Below are 12,500 nucleotides of genomic sequence, written 5' to 3'. Positions count from 1 at the left end.
CCATATTTAATGAAATAAGAAAACTTAACTTGTCTACTTACCTTACTGATTCCGTACTGAAGCAGCTAAAAATCGCGTTATTAGTGTATCCAGAAATGTCCATATTCTTACTTGATAAAAAATAAAAACAATCGTTCAATGCAATAAAAATGAAAAGATATCATCCATACCATCATTTACTTTAAATGTCGTCTTTCGTTATAAAAGTGAACTGAAACCTGAGAAACTTTCTGAATACACTCACTACCTTCCACTAAGAACTGAGATTCCGAACTACACATAAATTTCATTTCTATGGTATTGTAAGAAGAACGAAAACACAACACAAGCAATATACTAAACAGTAATCTGGAGAAGATGCATAAAAAAAGGTTCTGATGTCTTCCAGTTCCAAAGAAAACTTGCACCAAAAAATAATATAAACCATACACTATACAAATATAGCTCTACCCAGAACTATCGAGAAATATTTCAAGTTAGTAGGCAAAGCTGGTCTTCACAAATAATGATTACTATTTTGGTTCTGCACTGTGAGGTTATGCGCAGTGGTTACTATTTATATGAATAAATGAGTGAAGACATTCGCAATGGTTAATATGAATAAATGTGTGATGATATTCAAAATGATTAATAGGAATAAATGTGTGAGGATATTGGAAGTAGTTAATATGAATAAACACGCTCATCCTTATATAAAACGTCTGACGGACCAAGTCACCAAAATCTCACTCCTTAGCATCAGTAGTCTAAAATGCCTTACCTTACCCACTGGGATATCCTGCAAAAAAAAAAAAAAAAAAAAAAAAAAAAAAAAAAAAAAAAAAAAAGTTTTCAGATCAAGTGAATAATAATGATTAGGTTTCAAAAGTTACTCACCAGTTTTAACATTATTAACCACCTCTACAATTAAATAATGGTGTAAAACAAGGCATTCGCCATTTACCATTTGCAATCTCTGAAATGAAACAGTGCTTCTTTCTGAGAAATGTTAACCTTAGAAAAAGTGACATAATTAAGTGTTGAATTAAGGTGAAAATCCACCCGATTTATCAAAATATTCTTTAACCATGAAATTTATTATCTTCAGTTTTTTTAAAAGTTTTATATAAAAAACAGAAAGGGGTTCAAGGTTACAGTTTGTTGTTCTAGGTGACATGTTCTTTAAGCAAAATAGACAAGGAAAGAGGATCAAGATATAATCCAGGATGGAGCTTTAAATTCCTTGTTGACGTGGCTTCAATAAAAATGGACTCCAACAGATTCCTTTTGAGGTGATTTTTGACCCTAGAGATTATTCATTAATTATCCCAATTAATAGCATGGCCTGTCTTAAGCTAATAATCCACAATGCCATTATTTGTTATTCCTCTTGATATGGCATATTTATGCTGATAGCATCTCACTTTTAGTTCCTTCAATATTTGACCAATATCAATCTTATTACATTCTTTACAAGGAATACTGTACATAATATTGTTTGAATTTGTTGGGCTATTCTTAACTAGTTCCTTTCTCAAAATATTATATTTAAATAGTACTAAGTTAATATCAATCATTTTTAAAATGGTTACAGTATTAACTTAGTACTTAAATATATTTTGAGAAATAAAATAATTAAGAATAGCCTTCGGAATTCAATAATATTGATTGTAATAAGATTTACAGTACTTGATAACATATTAGGCTGCTTAGAGTCAATTGGCCTAATATCTTGTTGAATTATGAAGGAATGAAAAACTTGGGAAGAAATTTTGTCAGTGCATTAGGCTGCTTGCACTTGTGGCCTCAACATCCAGTTAATGGCACCGATAACCGGTTAATTGCACCTCTGTTAGGTATGTTATGGCGTCATATGGCGGTGATAACCAAAACTCTGCATGTAATGACACCACAAATTGCCAATTTTATGGAGCTGGACAAGTGCCATAATACCAGACCGCCATTAGCCAAGTCTGCCAATAACCAGGGACTGCATAGTTGAACCCCGACTGAGGAGAAACACTACTACTTCCTGAGAAAGACCAGGCTGAATCTAAACCTACCTCTTCACGACAGAATCAGAGAGAAACAACTCTCACAATTCTGACCAAAGGAAAAGTCCCGTCAATGACACCAACCCGAGAAGCTGGCTCAAATCCATGGAATTACATAAGGCTGAAAGAAGTATCCAAATATTTCCGTTGCTCCTCTTAGAGAAAGCCTATGCTTGCAAGGAGAGCTGAATAGCCTTTTTAAAAACCTTGAAGACAGGATTATAGTGCCTGAGGAACTACTGCTGTGGCACTGACACCAAAGGTTAGTTCAGGGAGGAACTCCTCTCGTGCTTTGGAAGCAGAGCTGGCAGGTCAGGCAACAGGAAAGGAATTTCGTTATTTATTCTCAATTTGGGGTGAACAATGTTATACAGAGGACTGAAAAAGTTATTCTTCTATTTCATTGCTGCTCGGCAAGAAAGTCAGAGCTTGCAACGAAGGCGGAGAGTCTTTCAGTAATGAAAACACTGGGATTGTACTGCCTGAAGAACTGCTTCTTGTGGGTTAGATCAGAGAGGAAGTTTCTATTTACTTCAGAAGCAGAGCTAGTCAGGCGGAGAACAGGCAAAGTTTCCTGTTATTCATTTACAATTCAGGGTGAACAAGGAATAATTTAACACCCTACGAATTAGGAAATGTACGCATATTAGAAGACAAAACTCACATTGTCTGAAGAAAATCATTCTGTGTCATCGCAGCAGCTGATGGGGCAGGTGTGATGGAACAGAAGACTAAGCTACAGACTTCTGTTACACTGTGGGGTAAACAGAAAGATGATAACAAGTCTAATGAGATATATCTGTGTCTGAAAATTCTCGCAACAGCAAATGTGGTGCAGGAGAGATGGGCATTATGTGAGAATTCTGAGCCAACCAGAGACATAAGTCTGTGACTGCCAGGCAGAGAGATTTGAATAGGTAGTTAATCCTCGACAGAAGAGAAACAATAACAAACCGAAAAAGAATGTCGAAGAACAAGCAGTAACTAGGCAGAGCCATATACCACTCACTCAACTCATTATACCAAGTTGCCTGGTAGTGCATTCCCTGATGGAATGCGTTCAGCTAAAACCATCAAGCGCAAGAAAGATACACGTGAGCTTCTGAATTTTAACCAAAATGGGAGGGAAGAAAACCCTCCTGTTTGGAGATATGTGATACAAATGCTGTGGTGTTGTTGGGAAACAAAACTACTAGTTATCTCAAAATCAAAACCGGGAGGCCCAAAAGGCTGTCCTGAGTTTCAGGTTAATTAAGACAAGGTACTATTCATCTGTTAAATACCAGAATAATCAACTTACAGATATGTGCCTACTACTCGAACGATGCAACTGATAACAGAAGTATGTCTCGAGAGAAATATACTAGTATATTTGTAGGTTACCGTAAATCGCACTCCAGCCTAATTCTTCTTCATTCTAGGGAAAAGAATAAGGACTGGAAGCAGAATTTCATTTTCTAATAAAAAGAGCAAAGGTGAAGTTTTCCCAAAGGGAGACTTCAAGCTGAACTGGTTGTTCCAAAAACAGTAGCACTGGAGAGGCGTTCACATCTCTCGGTGCAATCCATACTGAACAGACTGACGTACGGTATGTTCAGTAAAATCATAAGATTGAACCAAAAACAGTCTCTTGGGTTCGAACTCTGAGGAGTAGACTCCATAGAATTCCTCCTATTTCCTTGTTCATTCTGGTATAACCATGCCTACTCCATAGAATTCCTCCCATTTCCTTGTTCATTCCGATATAACCAGGAAGTAGAGGAAAAAAGAGAGAAGGATTGACTGTTCTTCCCCACTCTTCTCTGAACTTGGGATGTTCTCACTCTGTTAAAAAAAGCATTCATTTCTTACAACTGTTTCGTTTGCGTGAACGCAAGCAAAAGTTGACCAGAGTTAAATGCAGTAAAAGCTGGTGAGAACTTACCATGTTTTGCTAAGCATCTATCTTCTCCGTGATCGAACCTCACGAAGAGGACTACACAGAAGAAGCAGGGGAGCAAATGGGGGGAAGCGGTGTTCAGCAAGTGAGAGGCGTCTGGGACTCCTGAGACCTCTCTGGAACTTCTGAGAGCGAGCTGCAGTTGCCTTCTCCTTTTAAAATCTCTGGTATCAAGAGGCTCCACCCCCTTACAGGATAACTGTGGAGATTAATTCCAGGCAGCCAATAGGAATAGAGGAGATGGTTTAGAGAACGAAGGCCTTCAGTTCAGAGGGGCAACTCGAGAATAAGCTATCTTTCAAAAAGGGTATTATTTTACTTGGTTTTGGCATAAAATCCTGAACAGTATTTAGTAGTGAACCCTTGACAGAGGAGAAACAATACCAAGACAAATGATTTCTCAATGAAAAGGTAGTACTCTGCCCCTTGCTAGACTTCGTAGGCTAAGTTGCATGGTAGTACTACATTCCATGCAGGAATGCATTCGGCTTACAGAGCTATCAAGTGCACTACAGATACACTCGAGCATCTGTATGTTAACTAAGACCAGAGGGAAAGCAACCCTCTTCTTTCGTGATAATGACAACCCTGTGGCGTTGTTGTCAAACAATACCACTAGGCGTCTCAAAATCAAAACTGGAAACTCTTGAGAGGCCTGAAAGACTGTCCTGAGTTTCAGGTTAATTAAGAGAAGGTACTATTCACCTTGGTCACATACCAGAAGAATTGACTCACAGGTATACGTCTATTACTCGGATGGTGCAACTGATAACAGACGCATGTTGCAAGGAAAATATACAAGTATATTCGTAGGCTCCTGTTAATCGAGCGCCAGCCTAATTCTTCTTCACTTCAAAAGAGAAAAAGAATAAGGGCTGGAAACAGACCACCTTCATTCTCTAATGAAGAGAGCGAAGGTTAAGCTGTGCCAAAGGGAAGCTTCTATTGCCATAACAGGACACTGAAAACGAATAGTTCATTGCAAAATGGTAGTTCTCAAAACAAGGAACACTGGACAGGTGGAGTTCAAACTTCTTGGTAATATCTATCCTGAAAAGACTGAATGTATGTTCAGTGAGATCGTAAGATCGAACCAGGAACAGTCGCTCGTATTAAAACTCTGGGGAGTAAACTCTGTAGAGTTCCTCTTATTTACTCAATCCTCCCAGTGTAACCCAGGAAGTAGAAGGAAAAAAAAGAGGAGGTCTGACTATTCTTGCCCACTCTTCTCTGAACTTGCAGTGATGATAGCAATGCACAGAGTAGGTAACGTATTTGCCTCGGTGAAAAACACTTCCTAAAGGGAGAGCAGATGTTCTCACTCACCAATTGAAGCATTCTTCTTACAACTGGTTCGTTCACGGCAACCCGAGAGAGAGTTGAGCAGAATTAAATGCCCAAAAAGTTGGCAAGAACTTGACATGTCTTGCTACACATCTGTCTTCTCCGTGATCGAACCTCACAAAGAGGACTACTCAGGGAACCTCCTCCTAGCTTCTGCAGATGCCTTGTCTCCTGTGGGACAAGGCTGACCTTGGCTCTCACAGGTGGGTCTGAGTCACCAAGGCAACTTGGTCCCTCCTCACCCTGCACCACTGACTGGGTGTATGACCCCCTTTGGAGGTTATACACTCGGAGAGACTTGTGAACGAGTACCCGACACAGCCCCGGTTCCATGAACAGCGCCCTTCCTCTTCTTAGGCCAGGAAGCTTTCGAAGAGGGAGGTAAGGAGGCATCGGACAATGACAAAGACGACAACCCCTTCTGCGGAACTCGATAGTCTGATGAGACAACACCAGGACTGCAACATGGGAAAGGAGGGTGCTTTGCCATGGCAAGGAACCATATTGATTAAGAGCAGAGAGTCCGTTAGGCAGAGCCAAGCACTCAACTCAGCAGAGCTGGGCTGGCAGAGCCGAGTAGAGTGAGCTGAGCAGAACACCACCACATAATTATGGGTGGTAATCATCAACAAAGAACTATCACTTCTCAAATAACCTTTCTCCTTCAGGACCAAAGCTCTACAATGAATAAAGAGGGACTGTGTTTGCTGTCCCATGTGTTCAGCCCCTAGGGTCCTAGACACAAGGATGGGACTTGACCATACACCAAGATATTGGCATGCTTTACCAAGCTTTGCATAGAACCCAAACCAGACTGAAGAGCAAACTCTTCTGTACTGGTAAAGGCTCATCTCACTAGTGAGTGCTAGAATTTGTAAGAATTCCTGTACTCGGCAAGATTCCGAGCTATGGTAAAACATAATCAGGCAAGCCTTGTCTCACCCTAGTGCTCGGTAACATGATGAAGTCAAGAACTCGGCAAGGGATCCAGGAGCTCGGCGAGACTCCAAATTCTTGAATTAGCAATTATCAGGAATGCTCATCTCACCCAAGTGTTTGGAAATCACAGAAAAACAAAACACTCTGAGAACGCCAAAAATTCCAAGGAATTCAAGTGCTCAGCGAGACTCCCTATTCTTGTAAAAACAATAATCGAGAATGTCCATCTTGCACAAGTGTTTGGAAATCATAGAAGACCATAACACTTGGAGAGTATCCAAAATTCCAAGGAATTCAAGAGCTCAGCTAGACTCCCGAATTTTGTTAAACGATCCTTGGGTAGGGGTCCCTCTTCAACTTCCATAGAAATCGAGGAGGAACAAGCATTTAAGACTGGATTAAGAGTGTAATTCAACAAAATGCATAATCGAGGCTCCCAAAATGCAAGACCCCACATGGACTGTGGACTGGAATCCGCCCAAAAGGACAGAAAGAGCCAGGGAGAACACAATCTCCAGGTGTTCGAATCCTGAGAATCGGAAGACCAGGTGTCAAGACAGCGAGAAGTCTCTCTGATATTGACAGAAGACGAGGAATCTTCCCTCTGTTGTGACAGTGGTGCGAACAGAGGTGCGGGATGAGAGAAGGGACAGAGCCATAGCTCGGACCCACCTGTGAAGCCAGGACTGGTTTTTGCCAGGTGACAGGGTAAATGTCGCTGTCCCTCAGGACAAGGCACCTGGAGAAGATAGGAGGTCCCTTTACAAACACAGGGCAGCTGCATAGACCCTATTCAGTGATGAAAGTCCAGGATAACAGGAGCATATCAAAATAATTTTTTCAGCCGGCGAACCATACACAAACTCGAGGGTCAATGTTACAGCATGCTAACAAGTCACGGATACAATTCCAAGCGTTAGAATAGGCAACACAAAGAGATATCCAACCATAAACTGCTGTAATCTACTATCGCTCACTGTTAGCCTGCAGAAAAAATAATTAAAATGAAGGATAACTACTCCTTTCACACCAAAGGGTACCACCTTCCAAAACGAAAGGTCCCATAAACATCAGCACCACATGTGGCTCTCCCCCTTTTTCGTCTGATAACCTAGCGAAAAGGGTGAAGAAGGGGGGAATACCAGGAGAGAAAAAACAAAGGGCAAACCTCCGAAGTTTCTTCCCAGTAAATTCTTCAAAGCGCAAGCGTAAATGTCAAATAAATATATTGTCACACCCTAACATTAAAGGGTGAGAATAAGTGATAATGGTATAGACACACCCTTACTGCCAACCCTTAATACTACACAAAAGGGAAAGGTAACTGGCAAGGCTCATCACAAAAAGTGGGTTTATATTTTAAGCATTAGAAGTACCAATTAATTATTAATATCAAAGTACGTATATTAATTTTAAAAACAATAAAAGAGAGATCCCACCAAGAAATCATCATTAACAGCTAGACAGCAAGAGCTCACAAACATATGTCCTCTCAAAGACGGCCTGTCACAGCCGCAAATAAATTGACGTAATTACGTCTGGCCAGGCGGGTATCCCTGCCTACCGCCTGGTAGTTACTGCCTAACCACCTTGTTAAAGAATTTAACAGCCATAATCCTAGCTATGCAGCTTGTAATTCCTATTGGGTAATTCTATACAAAAGGGGCGCATCATGGGCTTATAAAAGAAGTAGTTACCTAGAGTTACGGAGAATAGTGTATAGAATTCTTAGATACTAGTCATTAAGTGAGGAAACGCTTAATAGTCCCAAACAGCATCACTTAAAAATGTAAAAACTCGCAAAAAAAAAAATAAGTCGCAGGCGCTCCGTCTGTCACCGAGTCAACTACAAGTGACAAATGTAATATGTACAGGGTAAACCCTTTTTACTTCCCTATTTCTCTATGATCCATTCTCACACAATGAATATGGAACATTTTCTCGCACGGCTATTTTGTTCTTCATCATCATGGCAGTAGCTTCTACAAGTGTTCCTGTGGAAAACTTAGCTGAAAACTTACAACCTTTTCGACGTGAAAGCTGTATCATAACATACAGTGATTTTTGTTTTTTGTACAGTTTGTAAGTAGTTCGACCTCAACCCGACCATGGTGACACTAAAAATACATGTGATGTCGCCGTACAAACGGAACAGCCAGGGCCATGTAACCCGTGGCAAGCGCGCGCAGCACAAAAATTCCCACTTGACAGAACAAACGTGTTTGCCAAGAATGTTTCAAAATGCAGATAAGGCGCAAAGTGCCATTCTGCAAATTCCTTTTATGCACATTTTATGCTGTTTATGGACATTCCTGAAATCAGGAATGTGCATATAATGACAAATTTTTTTTAGTTTTCGTCTCCCCCACCCAAAACCCCCAGTTCCCACCAGTGGTCCCCCAAGACTGTTGGTGGATGTAAGGGCTTTCATCATTTATTTAATGATTAATGATGCTGATGCACAGATAGTGTTATTTTAGCATTTTAAGCTGTTTAACACAAAGAAACTGGTGCAGCCCTTTCCTATAGAATTACCTTCGATTGTAAAGGACCAAGGGTTTGTATATTGTGTAGAAACAATTATGGTGCTATAACTCAAGTTAGGCCGCGGGTTTAAGGGGACACAGCACACCAGTCAGGTAGGATTTAGCACCATATATTAGGTTAGGTAAGGTTAGGTGGTCAAGATCAACTTTGGTAGGGTTTTACTGAGGCCAGAGTTCCCTATTAATTAAAACTCAGCATCTATAACTTTGGGAGGTTTAGGCTAGGATGCATTCCTGCGCCTGCCCTTGCCACATATTCATGCTAAACCAATGCTTTTCAACTGTTAAACGTGACCTATTACTTAGATTAACCTCACAAGCTTTACTAATATTTCTCCAACTGCTATCATGATATTCTTTAGGCTACGCACTTCTGACCATTCCTATTGGTGAAAGTTTTAGTTTTGTCACATGGCAAAATTCGAAAACAAAATGACCATGTGGCCCTAACCCCAACCCCAACCAGTCACGATTCCAAAGGAAAGAGGAAGCAAAACCGGGTGGTTTCCACCCACAGTAGGCCTAATGGTGAACGTATAAATGGTGATGTTAGCGATCTCTACATGTAGGCCTGCAGTTCATACCTACTATATAATTACCTCAAAAAAATATGATCCATACACTTGCTTTGGAATGCCTATGTGATACTAATTTCTCACAATAGCCCTATCACAAAAAAGATAAAGAGAATCGTTTTCTCCAAATAGGCTAGCTTGGCTACTATAATAATCACATGGTCAAAGCCAAGCATAAGATGGCCAATCAGTGGCGTACTAAATGGGGGGGGGGGGGGGGGGGGGGCGGGGGGGGGGGGGGGGTAGTCCTCCCCGGGTGACGGCTTGATGGGGGGTGTCATAAAGGCTCATAGAATAGGTATATCCAATTGCTCCGTTTGATGTCTCCAATAGTTATTATTATTATTATTATGGTATTTCTACAGAAGCAGTCCGCACGAACTGCAAGGAACGTAACCACGGATATAGGTACAACATCCACTAAGGATTGGGCCGTCTAATATACTATTTCGCTGTGTTTAGTACTAGCCCCTGGGGGGTTAATTACAGTCGTCCAAATAAATATTACTTAAAATTCTTGTTCAGTACGTAAAACTGCATACAAAAACCGCAGCTGCCATAGTCTAGGCCGCAGCGGATAAGTACCCTAGATCTACCATTATTTGGTATTATTATTATTATTATTCAGTGATTTTCTGAGGCAGAAATCATCCGTTTTCTTTATACCATACGCATATTGTTTTATCTTGCCTACAATATGCATATACCTATTAAGTAGTAAGTACAAGTGGCTAAGAATGAAATGTCAATGTACTAGCCTATTAGGCCTATTGTTTAAGTAGCCTATTAGGCCTACAAGGTATCAACTAAAAAGGCTATATATTCATTCCTTCTCAAAATTCTCAAGTTATTCGGCTGGTGTGGGGAGGGGGGTGCGAGGGAATATTAGCCTGGAATAACCCACCCCGGGTGCCCAATACTCTGGGAACGCCTCCGGGGCCAATCACTTATAAATAGTATTATGGTTAAATTTGGCGTGAAAATTCTCATTAGGTCAGTCCAAATATATGAATTAGTACGACATCCTGCTGCTTTTGCATTAGGCTACCAAATACTTACCCTCCAGCGTCAGCTTTGGCGGAAGATGGCCAATTAAATTCCATGAGTCTAGTTTTACTTGGCCTAGCTGATTGACGGAGAAACCATCAATTTTCAGCTACCTAGATACCGTAAGGCGTCTCCAAGCGATTCTCTAATAATTATAATGCACAATAAAATCATATGCCCAGTTCATATCACGAAATTAAAATACTTGGAACAGACTCAGTTTCACAAAACACAAATACGTAGGTATCACGGTGACAGAGTCCAGACTGACATACTAGATATGGGAGTTGGTGATGATAGTGAAGTTCGCGACAAACGACTCCCTTACGCACTGGAAACAAAGATGCCAGAATTCACATCACTTTTGTTTCAGTCATACATCCTATGAGGTCTGTCAAATTTACACCAAAATTACATATTTTTTTGTTAGACAGACACATGTACCTACTACTATCCACTATATAGGGTCGTTTTTCCCAAAACTGGACCTTTTCTTATATAAATGTCGTTGCATATACAGGTCTATATACAAGATGAAATACTTCAAAATTTTATTTTAGTTACATTAACAAGAAAAATGGGGTATGTGGTCTAGGCACTTCTACCAGATTAGATGTTATTTAAAGTACGTTGGTAAACAGAAAATATTATGTACTTCCATAAATTTTTGGGCCCTGACCCCCGGCCCTCCGTATATAGTGGTACAGACGTAACGCTAGCCTTATCTACAGTAAAAGCACATACATTTCTTGGCATGTGCATTGCATTCGTATAGTTTATTCAAAAGATAAAGGGCTAAATTTCTTACTTTTTGCTTCTTACAACAACATCCATGGAGATGCTGACCATATGCCTCTAGATCATTTTCTAGTATTTACCCTATTCAGAGCTACCAGGTTGTTATTATTATTTATTTTTCAATTCTTTAGCCCTAAAGGACCAAATAACGTGACTGGGCACAAAAGAACACTCCTTTAACAGTGAGCAAACATTTCTTCTCTCAGAGAATTAACATTTCTTGGGCGTAAATCTGCAATGGAATAAGGTGCATCAGTGTTCAAGTTAAAAGTACTGGTTCTATGTTAATCAATGTCAATGTAGTAATGTAACAAATGGTCAAAACCTATATTACTATGAAGTAAACCACCCACGCCGTAAAAATAAGAGAAAAATTAAAAAGATTAATTCACATTCTACTGGTAACGAGTAGACATTTGTTTACATCGCTGGCTAAAGTTCAGTGCTTACTGGATGTTGATAATTAAACTGTAAGTAAAAATTGAGTAATAGCAAAAAAATATCCTTTGTCTAGCACCTTCAACCTGATTAAAATTACCAGCATATAAAATCAAAATGATTATTAATATGTAATATATGTATATATATATATATATATATATATATATATATATATATATATATATATATATATATATATATGCGTGTATATATTTATTATCATATATATATATATATATATATACATATTTTTATATATATATATATATATATATATATACATATACATCTTTATATATATATATATATATAATATATTATATATTATATATATTATATATATATACATATAGTCCACCCACACCGCCAAAAGTGATAGTAATATGATTTGCTCGGCAGTGGCTGGCAAACAGAAGCAAACTAAGTAACACTGAAAAGGTCATTTATCATTTGTCAGGGTAAATATATATATATATATATATATATATATATATATATATATATATATATATATGTGTGTGTGTGTGTGTGTGTGTGTGTGTGTGTGTGTGTGTGTGTGTGTTTTAGTATTTTAAAAACTTTTCTGATTTTTAGCAGTTGAAATACAGATATGGTATAGATTGAAGTGCTGTTTTTCTTCCGCCCCGCCCCCCTTTGGAGGCACCCACTTTTAGAAGGGAAACCAGTTAATCTGGTTCTCTCTCTCTCTCTCTCTCTTCTCTCTCTCTTCTCTCTCTCTCTCTCTTCTCTATATATATATATATATATAATATATTTATATATTTATTTATAACAAAATACTCTTTTCAGTGCACGCGATGGCTAACAAAGCTTTATG

General features: G+C 39.2%; 1 protein-coding gene across 1 annotated transcript in view; it reads right to left on the bottom strand.

Annotated features, from left to right (window-relative positions):
* The window catches only part of LOC135199647 (dynein axonemal heavy chain 6-like), a 159,546-nt gene that overhangs the window by 45,998 nt on the left and 101,048 nt on the right, over window positions 1-12,500 (bottom strand). The window lies entirely within an intron of this gene.

The sequence above is a fragment of the Macrobrachium nipponense genome, chromosome 26, assembly GCF_015104395.2.
Source record: "Macrobrachium nipponense isolate FS-2020 chromosome 26, ASM1510439v2, whole genome shotgun sequence".
In the NCBI taxonomy this organism is placed as follows: domain Eukaryota; kingdom Metazoa; phylum Arthropoda; class Malacostraca; order Decapoda; family Palaemonidae; genus Macrobrachium; species Macrobrachium nipponense.
This window is presented reverse-complemented; position numbering and strand designations above follow the sequence as displayed.